Source organism: Pan troglodytes, chromosome 4 (assembly GCF_028858775.2).
Source record: "Pan troglodytes isolate AG18354 chromosome 4, NHGRI_mPanTro3-v2.0_pri, whole genome shotgun sequence".
Taxonomy (NCBI): domain Eukaryota; kingdom Metazoa; phylum Chordata; class Mammalia; order Primates; family Hominidae; genus Pan; species Pan troglodytes.
Window position 1 is genome coordinate 4,110,289 of NC_072402.2, and position 17,096 is coordinate 4,127,384.

The following is a 17,096-nucleotide window of genomic DNA, read 5'->3' on the forward strand; positions in this document are numbered from 1 at the left end:
GTGGTGATGGTGGTGATGGTGGTGATGATAGTGATCATGGTGATGATGGTGATGATAGTAATGATGGTGATGCTGGTGGTGATGATGGCCATGACAATGTTAGAATTGGCCTGCATAATGCGTGATTTATGTGGAAATGCTAAAAATCAAGAATAGCCAGGCAACCTGGGAGAAGAACAAGGACTTACAAACTGCGTGTCACAATTTATTTAAACCTCTAGTTGTTGTGACCACTTGATATTGGTGAAGAAGACAGAGAAGACAAACAGAGACAAAGCAGAGGACTGGAAATGGACCACACTCATCACCTTATTACATTGCAGGCAGCTAGGCAACCCAGGGGTGGGAAGGACGGTCATTTTAATAAATAGTGCTAGATCAATTTGAAATCCATCTAAGACCAAATAAATAAATAAATAAATAAACCATTACCCCAAACCTCACAGCCTACCCAAAACCAATTCCAGTTGCATCACAGCCCTAAACCTGAGACTTTAAACTGTAAAACCTTTAGGAATCAACACATGGGAGTATTTTAAGAAATCTTTGCCTACTGTACAAAAGCACTAACTATAAAAGTAAATATGCATGAATTTGACTTCAATAACATTGAGAATTTCTATTCAGGCAAAGACACAGTTAATAGAGTGAATATGCAAGCCATGCACAGGGAAAGAGCATTTGCAATATCTCTCTCTGATCACTAGTATCCAGAATACATCACGTCCTCTTCCGTATATTTATTTATGCTTCGAACTCTTGTGGCCTCTAGCTCCCTCCTTTTCCTCCTCTGATTGGAGAGCTGGGCAGATAACTGATATGCTGGAGGCTCTGCTTGCTCCTTGCTCCTCAGTGGGGATCAGTGGCCCACCGAGCACACATGCTTTTCACCTGGTCTCAGGTGCAATGTCCCCTCCCCAGCGAGGCCTTCCTGTTTCAGTCCCTTACTGTGCTGTACCTTCTGTCTCCAACATGTAATCACCTACAATTACTGAGATTGGGACTGTACTCTGGGATTTAAGCTCTATGAGGTTGATGGAGGTTGAGGTACCCAACTGGTTTACTGCTGAAGCCCCAGTGCCCATGCCAGGGCTTGGCAGTAGAATCTATTGGATAAACAGGAATTGCATTTTAAATTAATTTTAATACCAAGGCATATTTTGGTGACCCAAGAGCTGGGGAAACTCTTGTCCCCTCATTGGACACCCTGGGCCTGAGCCCTGCAGGTTTATGGTCATGGCAGCTTTCAAGTCCTTGATTCAACCAAGCATGCCACGCCTGACTGCCAAAGGGGGCCAAACAGTGTCTCACCGCTGACACCTGCCCATCAGCACAGCTGCCTTCCTCCAGGGCCCCTGCCTCAAGAAGGGAGGCTACTGTGGGATTTGGTGTCCAATTATTCTTCATTGTTAGGGTCCCTGTGCCATCTAGGGGCTTCAGCAGCATCCCTGGCCTCCACCCACAAGACCAGTAGCCCCTGTTCTCCCGGTTGTGACACCCAAAGCTGTTTCCAGACATTGCTGAAGGTTCCTTGAGGGAAAAAAAAAATCACCCTTGGCTGCTAACTTCTACCCTCCAGGGACGAGATTTTGGGAAGTTGCCATCCAAAAATGGACTGTCTCTTGTAGTCACCCATACCAGTGCCATGCTGACAGAATAGGGTCTCCTCAGCTGGTTCTACCATTTTCACCCAATCATAGGTTCTCCAGTTGCTCTGTGGGGCTTGCAGTGGGAGCAGCGGGCAAGGGCTTCAATCATCTCCAAACCACACCCTCGGTTCTGGGCCTTGTGAGTGCACCTTCACATTCTAGCATCCCAACCACCCGCACAAGGTGCATTTTTTTTTTTTTTTTAGGAAGATTATGATTCTAAAACCCATACGCCTATAATGATCACTTATTTTGGGCTACTGTATGCCAAGCACTTTACACACCACAGGACTGAATGGAATTTTGCCCCTTGTAGACATAAGGAAGCAGAGGCTTAGAAATGCAAAATGCCTGGTGGAAGTCCCGCTGCAAGGGTCAAACCCACAGGACTGCACTGGAAACGGAGTTTTGTCTGCAACTCCGCCCTCTCTGCTTTTCTGAGAACTCACAGCACTCCTGCCACCCAAGCCCCATCTCCCCACAACATCCCTATTCCAGGGTTGGCAGTAACAAAACATTGAACGGTCCTACACAGTGGCTACTCACCAACCAAAGGGACCCAAAGGGACATGCCTCAGTGTCTGAGCAGGGGCCTGGAGTTCCCTGCAGTCCCAACTATCATCCTTTTAGTTGCTAGATGGGAGGAGGTGTCGGGAATCTCAGAAACCCTGTTGACTAAGTTGTGGCATCTGGGCGCTCACGGCAACTTCTATTTACCAGTTGGTACACAGATGTTTCTGTATTTTAACCCCCTGTACAGCCAACTGAACTCCACGGTGACCCCCGCCCCTTCAGGCATCCCACCCAGAAGACCAGCCATTGTCCAGTGTGCCCCTGCCACTACTGATGGCTTCAGGTGGATACCTGGCCCAGGCTGGGCTAATGCCCTCCCTCAACGATTTGATCTCCAGGCCTGGCTGGGTACGTGACCAAAGCAGGACACTCAGATCCCTTCCCTTGGAGTCTGTAAAGTAGAAATGAGAGTGGTTCTGCTACAGGCTTCACAGATGGGAGACAGTCAGTATGAAGAACAAGGCGGGTGACCAGGAGCAAAGCACACCTCCCAAAAGCAAAACTGCTATTTAAACAGCCAGAAATAATTGCTTGACTAATTACATTACACTAATTTTGGACTTAAAGATAGTATGGTCAAGGTGTTTTTTTTTTTCTATTTAATACTTCTTGTTGCCTTTTTAATTTTTTTATTATTTATTTATTTTTGAGAGATGAAGTCTTGCTCTACCACCCAGGCTGGAGTTCAGTGATGTGTTCATAGCTCACTGCAGCCTCAAACTCCTGGGCCTAAGCAATCCTCCTGCTTCAGCCTCCCAAGTAGCTGACACTAAGGGTGCTTTTTACCATGCTAGGCCACTGGGCTACTTTTCTTTGTAGAGATGGGCATCTCCCTATGTTTCCCAGGCTAGCCTCAAACTTCTAGCCTCAAGAGATCCTCTGGCCTTGGCCTCCCAAAGCATTGCAATTACAGGTGTGAGCCACTGTGCCCAGCCATAACCTATGATTAAATCAGATAGATGGATAGATAGATAATGATGAAATGTGTGTGTGTGTGTATGTATATATATGTGTGTGTATATATATATATATATATGTATATATGTTTGTGGGTTTTTGGTGTATGTATGTGTTGTGTGTGTGTTTGTGTATGTGTTTGTGTGTATGTGTGTGAGTGTGTGTGTATTTCAAATCATTTCCAAGATCCTTAAAGTGAAAGACACTTGAAGGTCATCTATTCCAGTTTCCTCCTTGTACAGATGATGAAACCAAGGATAATTAAGCTATTTACGTTTCTATCTTTCCATGAAAAGGCAGCTCTTAAGGACAGACATTCCAGTTCCCATGTGTTATGACAGCTCTGCACATGTGCATTGCAGAGAGCATGGGGGCGCCCCAGGTGATCCCGTCCAAGGTGGGCCCGTCTAGCTGCAGCCACGTAAACTGCAGCCTGAAAGGAAGATCCACTCACGCCCACCTGTGAGGGACACTTTGCCATTCTGTTTTTTTCTATTGTGGATTTTTCAGTTTCATGGTAGAAGGCAACATACTCTGTCCTCTCAGAGTATCTGTCTGTATCACAGGATCACAGAAAGTCCCTAGACAGGTCGGGTGTGGTGGCTCACATCTGTAATCCCAGCACTTTGGGAGGCCAAAGCAGGCAGATCACCTGGGGTCAGGAGTTCCAGACCAGCCTGGCCAATATGATAAAACCCTATCTCTACTAAAAATACAAAAATTAGCCAGGCATGGTGGTACACACCTGTAATCCCAGCTACTCGAGAGGCTGAGGCATGAGAATTGCTTGAAACTGGGGGGCAGAGGTTGCAGTGAGCCAAGATAGCACCACTGTACTCCAGTCTGGGTGATGGGTGACAGGGTGAGACTCCATCTCAAAAAAAAAAAGAGAGAGAGAGAAAGAAAGTCCCCAGACAGAAACATTATTATGTCCAGCTGCCTTTGTGAGCCACAAAACGGATGATGATTGCATTGTGTACAAAGCCATGAGGGGCAGTGGTATTACCTAATGCCGGTAGGACTAAAATGTCACTGGATTCACTTCTGGAAAGTATCTGGAAAATAAGGCTCTGGAGCAGAAATCATGGTCCACCCTCACGACCAAACTTTATCCTTCAGGGCCAGGCACTCCACAACACATGAGATGGATTCTGTACCACCACCTGCGCCCAGCTCTGGCCATCAGAACATGGGCCCTGCCCTGGCATAGCCATTCATACTGAGTCATTCTCCACCAAAGACTAAATAAATTCTAAGATTATTCCAGAGATCTTTTCTCCCTGAGTCTTTTAAATCACTCCTGTGATTATGCTCTGATGTTACCGTAGCTATTACTTAGCTGAGAGATAAAAAGTTATTTATTAAAGGGACATGGTAACTGGTATTCATTATTTAAAGAGTATGAATGGAAAGGAGAAATGAACTTTTTCTACCACAGATAGGGCCAGCGGATGTCTTATCCTCTTGTACCTGTGTCAGCGAAGGGTGAAAATTGTAGAAAGACATATTTAGCTCAATAAAAGAAAGGCATGTCTGATAAGCTTGATAATTCGGCTAAAACAGAATAAACTCACTTGCATGGAGGCAGGAACGTCATTCCTGGAAGTTTCCAACAGAAGCTGGGTGACCATCTGTCAGAAGCATGATATTGGGGGCTCATGAGGGGATGGAGTATTACACCGGGTGATTCTTGTGGTGGACATGGGGGTTCTCCACCTGGATCCCCACCTCACAGCTGAGGCAGCATCTCCCAGATGTTGACAATATTGTCTGCTAAAAGCTCAGAGAATTGACTTGCCTAAGTTCACATCCCTTCTCAGGGGATAGCAACTGGCTTGATGACAACCTCCAGTCAAGCCGGAGGATCATCCAAGCTCCAGAATCGCTGAGGCCTCAGCTGCAGCTGCATTGAACTCCAGCTTCTTCTGCTCAACCCTGCCTCCTCACAAAGACACCTCCCCAGCTCTTGTCTGCAAACCACTGCATGCCCCGCTCCAAGGAGCTCAGGCTAAGGCAGTCCCTCAGGCTCCTTTGAGTGTTTATAATTCTACCATTTCTTCTCTTTCCAGACAGAGAACACTTACAGATATGCCACAGCTTAATTCGCATGCCTTTGCTGTCTCGAGTGTAGCCAGCCAGAGTGTGGTGAGAACCACTGCCAGCCTCCTCTCCCTTCGGCACTCGCGGTGTGTCCATCTGTGTTCTCAGCACTCTACCAGTGAGGCAGGGAGACTCCTGGAAATTATGTTCACAGGAGAGACTTCCAGGAGCCAATGTGGATCGCAATGCTGAGGACATCCACACACACTGTGCAGGGGACGAAGAATGCAGAGATCCCAACGCCGTCCCTCAATAGCTATGCATTAGCCCTCAAGGTCAGGCTCCCAGAAACCCGGGTCCCCACCTGCACATCCCTGCCCCGGCTCACCCTCTACACATCACCTGTGCCCAGGAAGCAGTGAGCCGGTGAAGGAATAAATGAATACAGGAATGAAGGAGCTTTTGCGTCCCATGGCCATTCCCTCCAAATACATTCAGCAAACTTCGCTCGGCACCCTGTGGGTCTCACGCTCTTTAGCCATATCCAGGCTGCCCACAATATTGGCTGAAAATGAATCATCCTGGGCCTAAGCAGGCTGTGAGGCTAGCGTTAATCATCTTCCCTCAGCTTGGTTTCCTGGAGCTGGGGCACACCCTCACCCGGGCACTGTCTCAGGCAAATGGCTTCCAATTGTTTCTTACTTGCCATATAATGCCCTATTCCGGCATCACAGGCATGTCATAAAAATGCAGGACGCCAAATTGGAAGGAACTTTAGAAGTTTTCCAGTGTGTTCCCCTCAGACCCACAGCCTCCCGAGCCTCAGCCATCACCATGCAAATGCTAATGAATGACAAGCGCCACAGAGGACTTTCATCTTACCATTTGATGAGGAAGTTGGCTCTGGACATGGGTCAGTTGGGCCATTTAGTTAAAATTTGGTGCTAATGAGAGCAAGATAGGGACTCAGGCCCCTTATGGCCAATTAACTCTGTGCAAAGAGAAAAACTCAGTTCTGTGGTCCAAAGCTACCCTCTTCAACACAGTTAGGTATTCTAGAAATGTGTGATGTTGACCCCAAAGGGGAATGGAGTGTAAGGGGAGAGGCAGTTCGGCGATGATGTCCTCACAGCCTGGAGAGGCAGCTGACAGCACGTGAGTGATTGTCTGCAGGTTAGGAGATGTCTCACTGTTTAGGAATGACAGAAATAAATCTTTTGAGCTGCAGACAAACATTTTGTTTAGTTAGGTCCAGGTATCTCATTGAGGAGCGGCTTTGGAGATCATGTTTCTAAACCTTTGGCTTTGTGGAGTCATTGATTTCACTTCTTTGTCAGTTACCCACAAGGTAAACACACTTTTGAATGCAATTTTACTTTTTTTTTCACTGATCATTTAACAGAATTATAAACCCTTAGGTTTAGAAATATCCATACAGATCACTGTTTTTAGGTAAGCAATCCACGCTTACTGTGCCTGGTGACAAGCCGTTGCCCAATCTGTCTCTCGCCACCTCTGGAAAAAGCAAAGTAGGGGGTCTCCTAAAGAGACCGCTCCATCTGGAGGCACTCTGATAACCAGAAAGCTCTGGTTTATGCTCAGAGCATAAACCAGACACACCATGAGGTGGATTTCTGTTTGTTCACTTTTCCTAGAACAAGGATGATTTCTGCCTTGCTTTGACACAACTAATGGAGGCCACTGAAATAATCTTTCCCACTAGGAAGGCTGTCACAAGGTGAGTGCTTGATGGTGCCTGCACCCAGACAGAAAGAAGCACCATGCCCTTAGACACCTCCCTAAATGCACATGATGGCCTGAGTCTCCTTCCCTTCTAGACTCTCTTTTTTTTTTGAAGGCAGTGAACAACTATTTTCATCTTTCACTCTCAACTCCTGGCAAAATATTTAGCATTCAAGAAATATTTTTGGATGAATTAACCAGTAGGTGATCATCTCACTTTCTCTGCCTAAGCATATAAAATTATACCAGATAAAAAAGTCACGCTGACACGCCCCTGTCTCCTGTCCTCACTTGGTGAGGCCTCCACAACACTGCCCCTAACACTCACACTAGCACGGTGGACGTCAGCCACTAACACACACACACGCTAGGCATGGTGGGCGTCACCCACTGACACACGCTCCCACTAGCACAGTGGACGTCACCCACTGAGACACGCTCACGCTAGCACGGTGGACGTCACCCACTGAGACACGCTCACGCTAGCACGGTGGACGTCACCCACTGACCCACGCTCCCGCTAGCACGGTGGACGTCACCCACTGACCCACGCTCCCGCTAGCACGGTGGGCGCCACCCACTGACACACGCTCCCGCTAGCACGGTGGGCGCCACCCACTGACCCACGCTCCCGCTAGCACGGTGGGCGCCACCCACTGACACACGCTCCCGCTAGCACGGTGGGCGCCACCCACTGACACACGCTCCCGCTAGCACGGTGGGCGCCACCCACTGACACACGCTCCCGCTAGCACGGTGGGCGCCACCCACTGACACACGCTCCCGCTAGCACGGTGGGCGCCACCCACTGACACACGCTCCCGCTAGCACGGTGGGCGCCACCCACTGACACACGCTCCCGCTAGCACGGTGGGCGCCACCCACTGACACACGCTCCCGCTAGCACGGTGGGCGCCACCCACTGACACACGCTCCCGCTAGCACGGTGGGCGCCACCCACTGACACACGCTCCCGCTAGCACGGTGGGCGCCACCCACTGACACACGCTCCCGCTAGCACGGTGGGCGCCACCCACTGACACACGCTCCCACTAGCATGGTGGACGTCACCCACTAACACACACGGCAGCCCTGGACTCTTCTCTCCTGGATGTCCAAGGGAATTCCCCAGAGGGATCAATAGTTCCTCAGAGAAAGAGGCGACGTTCATCTTCCTTGTATGTAAGCACAATTTCCCCCCTGCAAGAACCACAGTGAGTTCATCCTGTCTGTAATACCTTAGGACGTGATGGTATCCAAGTCCCTCTGGAATGAGCTTCAGTTCTAAGGTTTTGAAGGGAAATAAGAAGCAAAGGATCTTGGGCCAAGTATTTATCTTTTATGAAATGAGGTGAAATGAGCCAAACCATTGTGGAATTAACTAGGAATGAAATTTAGTTTTATAATACAATTACTCAAGTTGCAGATAATAATAATTGTGAAGAATTAATCTAAGGATTTGCCCTTTCCTTGGAGTTGTAGCTGAATGTGGGTGAAAGAAGCTCTTCAGCTCCTGGAAGGATGTCATCTCATTCTGCTCCATTCACTCTTTCTCAAAGTGGATTAGCAATACAAGTACAGAGTGGATTGATCTCTTGTCACAAGCCTAAAGATTTAGACTTTGTGTGCAGTAAATATTTATTGAATGAACACATAATTTTAAAAGCTACATGAAATATCACCTCAAAAACTTCTTGTTTCATATCTGTGATTCAAAATACAGCATTTGACAATTTTCTAAGGATATTTAAATCATAGCTATTTCTAAAGAATAAAATCTGCCAGCTTTTTTGCTATTTCTGAAAATAGACATTAGTCTACTTCTCAGCACTCGGGTATAGGGTACATTCAATGATCGCAGCTGAGTCACAAATGTGGATGTTTAAAATGATTTTCTCTGAGCTCTCACCAAATATTCAACACGTAAAAGCTTGCATTATTATTCTCTTTTTGAGTCCGGGTCCCAGGAGCCCCTCACTAAACAAGAGCTTGTTGATTAACCTTGAATCCAGTACATGCTGCCCACTGACATAATCCCACCTCACTCCCCTTCTCCAGAGATCATCTTGAATGGGAAGAGAAGAGAGGTGACCTTTGCTACTGATGCATGCACCGCAAGTGTGAGGCCCCACGGTTGCCACCAGGAATAGCTATCTACCCAGGACCTGATGAAGCGCTGTCCAAACAGCTCTGTAATCCTATACCAGCACACCAATATGTGTGCTAAACTGATCAATAATAAGATTGATACATCTTCTACTTGGGTAAGTTAATCTTCCTATTGATCAGCGTAGCAAACATATTGCTTTTCTTGGGCAGTCTTCCTCTCTAGCTCTTCTCCCCCACCTCAACGCCCTGGTTGTGTGGTGCTATCAAGAAGAGAAATAGAACAACATTTTCTACATTGAATGCTTCCATTACATCAGGATCATCTTAACCAGCTGCAAATATCTCTTAGAGGAGAGGATTTATAACCGGCAGGTGCCCAGCTCATTTTTCTGTGTGTGTTAGAATCTTGATAATGACCTGGGCTTCTCCCCGCTCACATTTAGCATGTAGATTTTAAATTAATAATGGTTATCCATTGAAGGCAACGCTTGCCTTTCCCATTACAGCACCTACAGCAAAGATGTGAAAAATTAAGACTGCAAACAAAGCCAGCACAAGGCACACACCCAGTCTATTCCTGTTGTATTCTTTTTCCTATTCCAGACAGAGTAAAAGTGGGAGACATGGGAAGCAATTTCAGAGGACAGAAAGGAGCTAGCCCCAGGCAGGGAGAATGACAGAGAGAAGAACTTAACAGGAATGCTTATTCCAGGAAGATAATCCAATTCAGGGGCCCGATTTCTCCTCCAACGTCCACACTCACAGGAGGAGACTCTGGGTCAGACGCTCCACCTCCAGTTCTGTGGCAACTCCCTCTGTGACTTGGCAATTACTGCCGCCCATACCCAGAGGCTACAGAAAAGCTGAGTTTCCTAACTCCCAGAGCATTGTTGTCAGATGCGGAAGGGCAATCCAGTGCTGGAGTGCTGTCCAGACATGCAGGGCCCCTGCCAGCCCCTGGCAGGATGGGAGGAGACTTGAGAGGGGATGTGTAATGGCGCCTTCTAGAAGAGAGGCCTTAGCAGCTCTGAAAGCCACACGGTTTAACGTGGAGCCAGGATGTGGTGTCTCCACCGGAGCATCCTGCGGGAGGGCATGCGGGCTTAGAGCACAGCAGGAACAGTGCTGGGGCACCTTGGAGCAGCCCCCAGCCACAGCCAGCCAGCCGGGAGGAGGGAGGGTTGCCAGCTGGGCGAGTCTGTGGGTGAGTGAGAGCACAGGCTGCTGTGGAGGGAGAAACATAATTTCTGACCCATGGACCACATACTGGGGGAGACTATTGTGCACCATGTGTAAGGAAGAATATTCTTTAAAGGGAATTGGGCCTCCTGAACAGGTGGGTTCTGGAAGGCAGCAGCTGGCTCAGGTGTGTGGCGACTCCCAGTGTCAGGAGGTGTGCTGGGGACAGCCGAAGATCGAGATCTTCAGGAACTGCTTCCGAGCACCAACACGCAGGTTCTCTTTCCTGACTGCCAGCACCTTAGCCAGGTCCAGGAAACATCAGTCCTGGAGCACTGGTCGGGGCCCTGCCTGTGCCCGTTTCAGACTTTGTCCGTCTGGAGGCCTGCGACACAAGGAAGGCTGTCAAGCTCCCCTTCGTCCTCCCCAGCAAGCCCTCCGAGGGGCCTTCCACATGCCACAAAGGAGCCAGCTCAAATGAGAATGCGACGGGTTTAAACCCTTTGGGAAAATGCTTAGCTGGCAAATGAGAGTCAAGTGCGGCCTTCCCTCTGCCACCTGGACGTCTCCCTGGGCTGGGTTATGCCCGTCATTGAGCTGGTTTTGCTCTGCCAGGGTCCCACGAGAATGCATGCAGCATTTTGATGGTGGGATGCTGTGTCTTTTGGATCACTCCCCTGACCTCCACACTACATAGGATGGGGTCATCCGTGTTTGCTGAATGATGTTTGAATAAAGACAAGTCAGAGGCTCGGCCCAGGAAAGCCCATCCTTTTCTAGAATCTCCTGGTGGACAAGTTTGAGTTCAGCTTGCTTGATTTGCTTTTCTAACACTGAACTTTGATAGCTCTGTGCCTACTTTAGGGGAGGCTATTATGGCTCAGGGCTGACTTTCATACTTGATACAAGCACATGTTGCTGAATTTAATCATCACTGAAGTGTCCATGTGGGAGGAGGGGGGTCACCTTCCCCCACGCTGCAGGGACAAAGAAACTGAAGTGCACAGTCTTGCTGGAGACTCCAAGATATTTGGTGGGCGAACTGGAGGTGAGCTTGGTTCCCTGCGCTTTGCCAGGTGTGAGAGACTGAAGAATACTCAGAGTTTTCCTTGAGATTAGAACTCTGGGCAGCCCCTCTGGGGTCAGCATCTTAGAACATCGTGAACATAATCAGCAAGTCCATATAGGGAAAGGCTCTGGAAGGGCACAGCTGTGCCTTCTCCATGGCTCCATCTCGGGTGGGTGAGAGTCTATTCTGCGGCTTATAGGCAAGAAAGGAATCTTGGTGACAAACCCTCCCTATGCCAAGGGCCATGTAATTAATGTTCTAAAGCAAAGGAAGTGAAATCAAGGGCCTTTGATGAAGCGGAGAAATGCTCACTAGGCTCCGGGTTGCTCTACTTTCTAAGTGATAAATACAGTCTCCTTCAAGTGGGAAAAATGCTTCACAATATCCATTAGGATGGAGGCCAACAGCCATGGTTTAAGGACGAGCTTCTGAGAGCTGCCACTCACGGATGGAAAGGTTTGGCCAATTCATGGCATGCATCCAGGACCAGCAGTGCCAGCTTTAAAAACTCAAAACTTTCACTTTATTTCAAAATTCCCTTGCACCTTACTCAGCCTGTATGTACAACAATCTTTTCCTTACCCCAGAATCTGAACAAGAACAGCTCTGAGAACAAGTTTTCTGCCACCTGTATAGGATTAGAAGAAAGGTAGACATCAACAAGCAGGAAGATTGAAGGCACCACAGGTGCCTGTGTGGGTCCAGCAATGCCCTGTGACCCTGGGCATCACCAGCTGTGTGCAGGGAACCACAAGTGCCCTTCCGGGGAGCTGGGCACAGTCCTTTCTGCCTGGCACTAACAACCCGGCCAGGCTTCTGTTTTCAGGGGAACGAGGCTGAGCCAAGTGGAGAGAATGAGTTATTTAAAACCGGTTCTGCTCATAGATCCCTGATTTCTTACAACTATTTTTGATTGACAGGCAAGTCCCTGTGTCCTTTTTATTTCTGTGAGTTAACTGAGGTTTTTACACTTTTTGCTAAAAAGGAAAAAAATTCCTTTTCTTGGCACTCAGGGAAATCTTTCTGCAAAACATTTGCAACCAAGAGCTGGGGCACTGGGCCTTTTTCCTTGTCTTCTGTGGAATACCAATACTTTATTCTGAATCTGAGATATTCCTGATGGACCAAAAGTGAAAAAAAAATTTAAATGAAGGAAAAAAGCCCTCCCTCTTCTGTCAAGAGCAAAAGAATTCTCAATCTTTCTAGGACGAATGTTGGATGTGATCCTCTTATTTCACCTTTGGATAAATTCTCACTTCAAGCAAAACTCTTTTCCTTTGAAACTGCTGTTATGCAGACACATACCAAAATCACTCAAAAAGAATGTTTTGCCTCAGAATAATGTGATGTATTTAATGTATTCTGACAGTCGTCAACATGCTGGACTCTAAATGCCTTTCATTTCTACGTGTTCTTCTTTCCCTATGTTGGCATTGGACATCTGTCCTTAATTAGTACCTGCTCTTGGATGGTTTTCTCAGCCAGGAATGATTTTGCCACACACAGTCACCCACAGGGACATCTCGCAAAGTCTGGAGACATTTTGGGTGGTCACCCTTGGGAAAGGGAGATGCTACTGGCATCCAGTGGTCGAGTGTAGGGATCCCATCATGCACAGGCCTGCTCCCAATCATCCAACGCTAACGTCCATATGCCAGGACAAGAAGTCTTCATCAGATAATGAGGACATTTCGCCAGATAGACAACCAGACGTTCAATCTGACACAATTTATAGTTTCTAAGCTAATACACATGACTTTGGAATAAGAGGCCAACGCCATGTCTGCAGACTATATACGGTATTTTTAAAAATTTATTCACACATATGGTAGCTACCCCATGCCCACACTTTATGAGGAGCATCCCTGAGAGATCTCCTAAGGTGGAGAAGACACAGACACTCCACAACCACAAAGCTAACAGAACGTCATTACGGACAGTCCAAAAAGAGGGAGACGTACGCAGTAGCCTGAAAAACAGATCCAGAATGTTTTGCATTAAAAATAGGAAGGAGACAGGGTGACTCAATTTGGAAACAAAAGGCTGAAAACTCAACACGTGTCTTTAGATAGACAGGAGAGAAGGCTATTCCTGAAACTGTTCAACGGAACAGAGTTCATGAGAAATAGGGTTGCAGATGCCGTTACTGAAAGAAAAAAAAGAAAGAAGAATTTCACTGTGAATGATCCAAATGTAAAGACACTGGTTAGAAAAAAAAAAAAAAAAACAGGCCAGACGTGGTAGCTCACACCTGTAATCTCAGCACTTTGGGAAGCAGAGGTGGGTGGATCACCTGAGGTCAGGAGTTCAAGACCAGCCTGGACAACGTGGTGAAACCCCGTCTGTACTAAAGATACATTTTAAAAAAATTAGCCAGGCATGGTGATGTGTGCCTGTAATACCAGCTACTGGGGAGGCTGAGGCAGGACAATCGCTTGAGCCTGAGAGGCAGAGATTGCAGTGAGCTGAGGCTGCACCATTGCACCCCAGCCTGGGCGACAAGAGTGAGACTCCATCTCAAACAAAAAAAAAAAAAAAAGAAAAACAACAACAACAACAAAATGATACTAAATAAAGAGAAAATGGGCTTCAGATGAATTTGGATTATTGTTGGGATTAATAAATTAGAAAAGCAAGCTATAAATTAATTATATTTTGTCTTCCAGTCTAGAGAAAATGCTAGAAAAAATAGATTTCAGTTTGTTTGCATTGAATATGCTAGGGTCACATTTTTGGGTAAAGTATGCCTAAAAAGAGAAAGGTAAATCAAAGTCTTACATTTTCAGAGCAACAAAGGAATCTGTCACCTTTATAATATTTAATATAGAAACAGCAATATATTGTCTACTGTTTAGAACTATAAGTATATTAGCAGAAGGCTGCTGAGTTCATATACAACATTAGCAAGCAAATTCCATTTCTTACAAATAAACACATCATATGAAATAATCGATATACAGTATTGCCCAATCACTGTGACCATCACATGCCTTCAAGTGGAAAGTTAGAGTACTCAGAGATGAAGTAAGACAGTTTGGGTAACAGTTGAGTACCTTTGGAAGCTTCGTGTTTCTTAAATTTTATTTAAAAAGACAAACCCTAAATAGCTATATATACCCAACTCTTTAACACTGCATTTGCCCACTCTGTTCTTGGAGTCATAAAATGTCAATTTAAAAAAAAAAACTTTTATTTTGTAATTTTCCTCAGAAGGATAACTCAGGATTCTCCAGCAAAAGCTTGAAATGCTGTGGGTTGATTCAACCTCTGACCTATGGTAATTGAGTCTGTCTGCCTATGTTTTCAGCTCCGAAAAGGAAAAACATGACAACTGGCTGTGTTTTCTGAATGAAAAGGGCAAATCCAACTTTCAGTATAGGAAGTCTGAGTTGTGTGGGGCAGAGGTACTGTGGGAAGGGTGCCCAGGTGCCCACATATAGTGGAATTAATGGTGAGAACTTTGATGGGTGGAGATGGGAGAACAGGCCTTCCAGGGGACAGTGGAAAAATGAATGCAAAATCATGAAGGAAAGGAGCATGGCCTTGAGTCACAAGCATGGGGTCCTTGCACAGAAATAATCAGGAGGTAAGTTCGTAAGCATTTGGGGGTCTTAAAGTGAAACACCTTGCACTAAGCTGTCTGTCTTTTATCCTGTATGCACGAGGAAAGAAAGAATGAAGGTCTGCAACCAACACCGAGCTCTGAGAAGTTGACTTGGATGATGTTCTACCCAGCTCTCATCTAAAGGAGTAGAGTCCCCAAGCCAGAGGAAGCTGTCAGAGAGCTTCTCAGCTGTGAAGATGCTATGAGGTCCCAAAGGTTAATGATGCCAGTTACAGAAGCTTGACAGAGCAAAAGGGGAAGGATGTGTCACTTCGCTGTGTAGCTGGCTGATCTTAGGGAATGAGAAAGCAAATGTGATGGAGGTGACCAAGGGGTGACAATGCTTCACCACCATGATGAAGAGCATACAGGGGACTGGGGGTCAGAGGGAAGTGAGGATAGGGAAGTAGGGCGTGTGCTTGGTTTGGAAAATGTAGATTATTGATGCACCCTTGAGCTGTTTAGACAGAGGTGGCCAAAGACAGCTGGAGGATGGTGACTTCATATTAGGATTCAGGGCTGCCACACCACTCAGCTTCAGGAGTTACCTTTCTTCTTGTTTTCCATGTGCCTCGTGCTTCTCAGAGTTGTGTAGTGTGGTGGCCTTGGGAAAGGGTCACTATTAATAGTTTCAAGAAGCCTGAAAATCAATGCAACACATCTACCTGCATTCAGAAAAAATATCTCCTACTTTTGCTTGACTGATGTAGATCAGTACAACACCCCTGCGGAACTCACATCTCCATGCAGGTATGTGGACTACAGTCACGCTCTTTCATGGTACATTAGCTGCACATAGACAGCCACACTGTCAGTTTCAGGACGGAGGTGGAATATTCCATCCTGTTTGGACATCCCTTGCCCTCACAGCTCTGAAAGACTGCTGTTGCAACATCTGCCCAGGTGTGTGTCAGCCTACCTATGGGAACCTGAACCCCAAAGTCCTCTTGAGTGTGGTTAGTTCCTATCAGCTCCATTCCTATCACTCCACATCCCTTTCATGTTTCTTTCCTGGATATATTTTCCTTGATATTATTCAAGAAACATTAAATAAAAGTTATGGACACAAAATTCTGCAGGCTGTGGTAGGGTAGAACCCAATATGAATGTAAGTTAGCCACTGTGACTTCCAGAAGACGGTGAGCCAGAGGGTTGGTGCCTTGGTAACCTTCTAGCATGGCCCAGTCTGGGGTGCCTGCCTCAACTGCCCTGAACCTTCCCCTCAATACAACATGTGAAGATAATGTCCCCAATGTCAACACTGTCAGTGTCCCCAGCCTTGACACTAGGGACACTGTCTCAACACATCGTATTTCCCCAGGAAGCAATGCTCAGTACACGCATGAAGGTGAGCTTCCTTCATTTTAACGAGATTCCGCTTCCTGCACTCATCCTCAGGTACCTCCAAATATCCAGGCATTCACACAAAGACCTCCACGGGCTCATGATCTATTATTTCTGTCACATCGATAGGAATCTAAGTATTTTCCTTCATGAATCATATAACATTAGACTTGTGGGAACTTTTATTCAAACATAGTTACGCATGGAGCCTTACATCCACATATACAATATATGAAACAAAAGTGTAGCTGCTCTTGTTGGCATGAGTGGAGAGGGATCCCAAATTCTCAGAACCTCCCCTAAGGCTCCAAGGAAATTCGGGCTCTGCAAACCTTAGATTAACAAACCCTGAGATAGGTGAACCTGATTTTACCAGTGAGAAAAATGAGGCCTGCTATATGGTAACGGCATTCTCTCTTCTAAATCTGAGCTGTCTCTGCCCATGTCACAGTAAATATATGCCTCTTTTAAATGCATATGGAGAAATTTTTCAATTAGTTTCATTCTCAGGCAACTGACAGGGTAGTAAAAGATGTGACTCACAGAATTTTATATCTATTATATGACTTGGCTGCAACACAGCAAATGTATTATGATATTGATTGGCACCAACTAATGAAACAGCATTACAGAAATAATGCAACCACAATAAATGAGACTGGAGTCAAACCAAAAGACTTTGAAAATGAATACTTTGGTAATTATGACCCTCTCTATAAATATAATGGGCAAGGTAGAGAAGCAATTTTTAATGTGTGATATTTTTATGATTAATACATAGAACCGCAAGCAATAAATCCAAGGGAATTATGTAAACTATGATATCTTG

At 46.3% G+C, this 17,096-nt stretch overlaps 2 long non-coding RNA genes across 4 annotated transcripts in view; one reads left to right on the top strand and one right to left on the bottom strand.

Annotated features, from left to right (window-relative positions):
* LOC104006326 (uncharacterized) overlaps positions 1 to 17,096 on the bottom strand; it is a 351,098-nt gene that overhangs the window by 262,532 nt on the left and 71,470 nt on the right. The window lies entirely within an intron of this gene.
* Positions 5,986 to 15,328, top strand: LOC112209192 (uncharacterized). Its single transcript, XR_002943836.1, has 3 exons — positions 5,986 to 6,132; positions 6,875 to 6,957; positions 14,985 to 15,328. It is a non-coding gene; the product is annotated as an uncharacterized LOC112209192 (long non-coding RNA).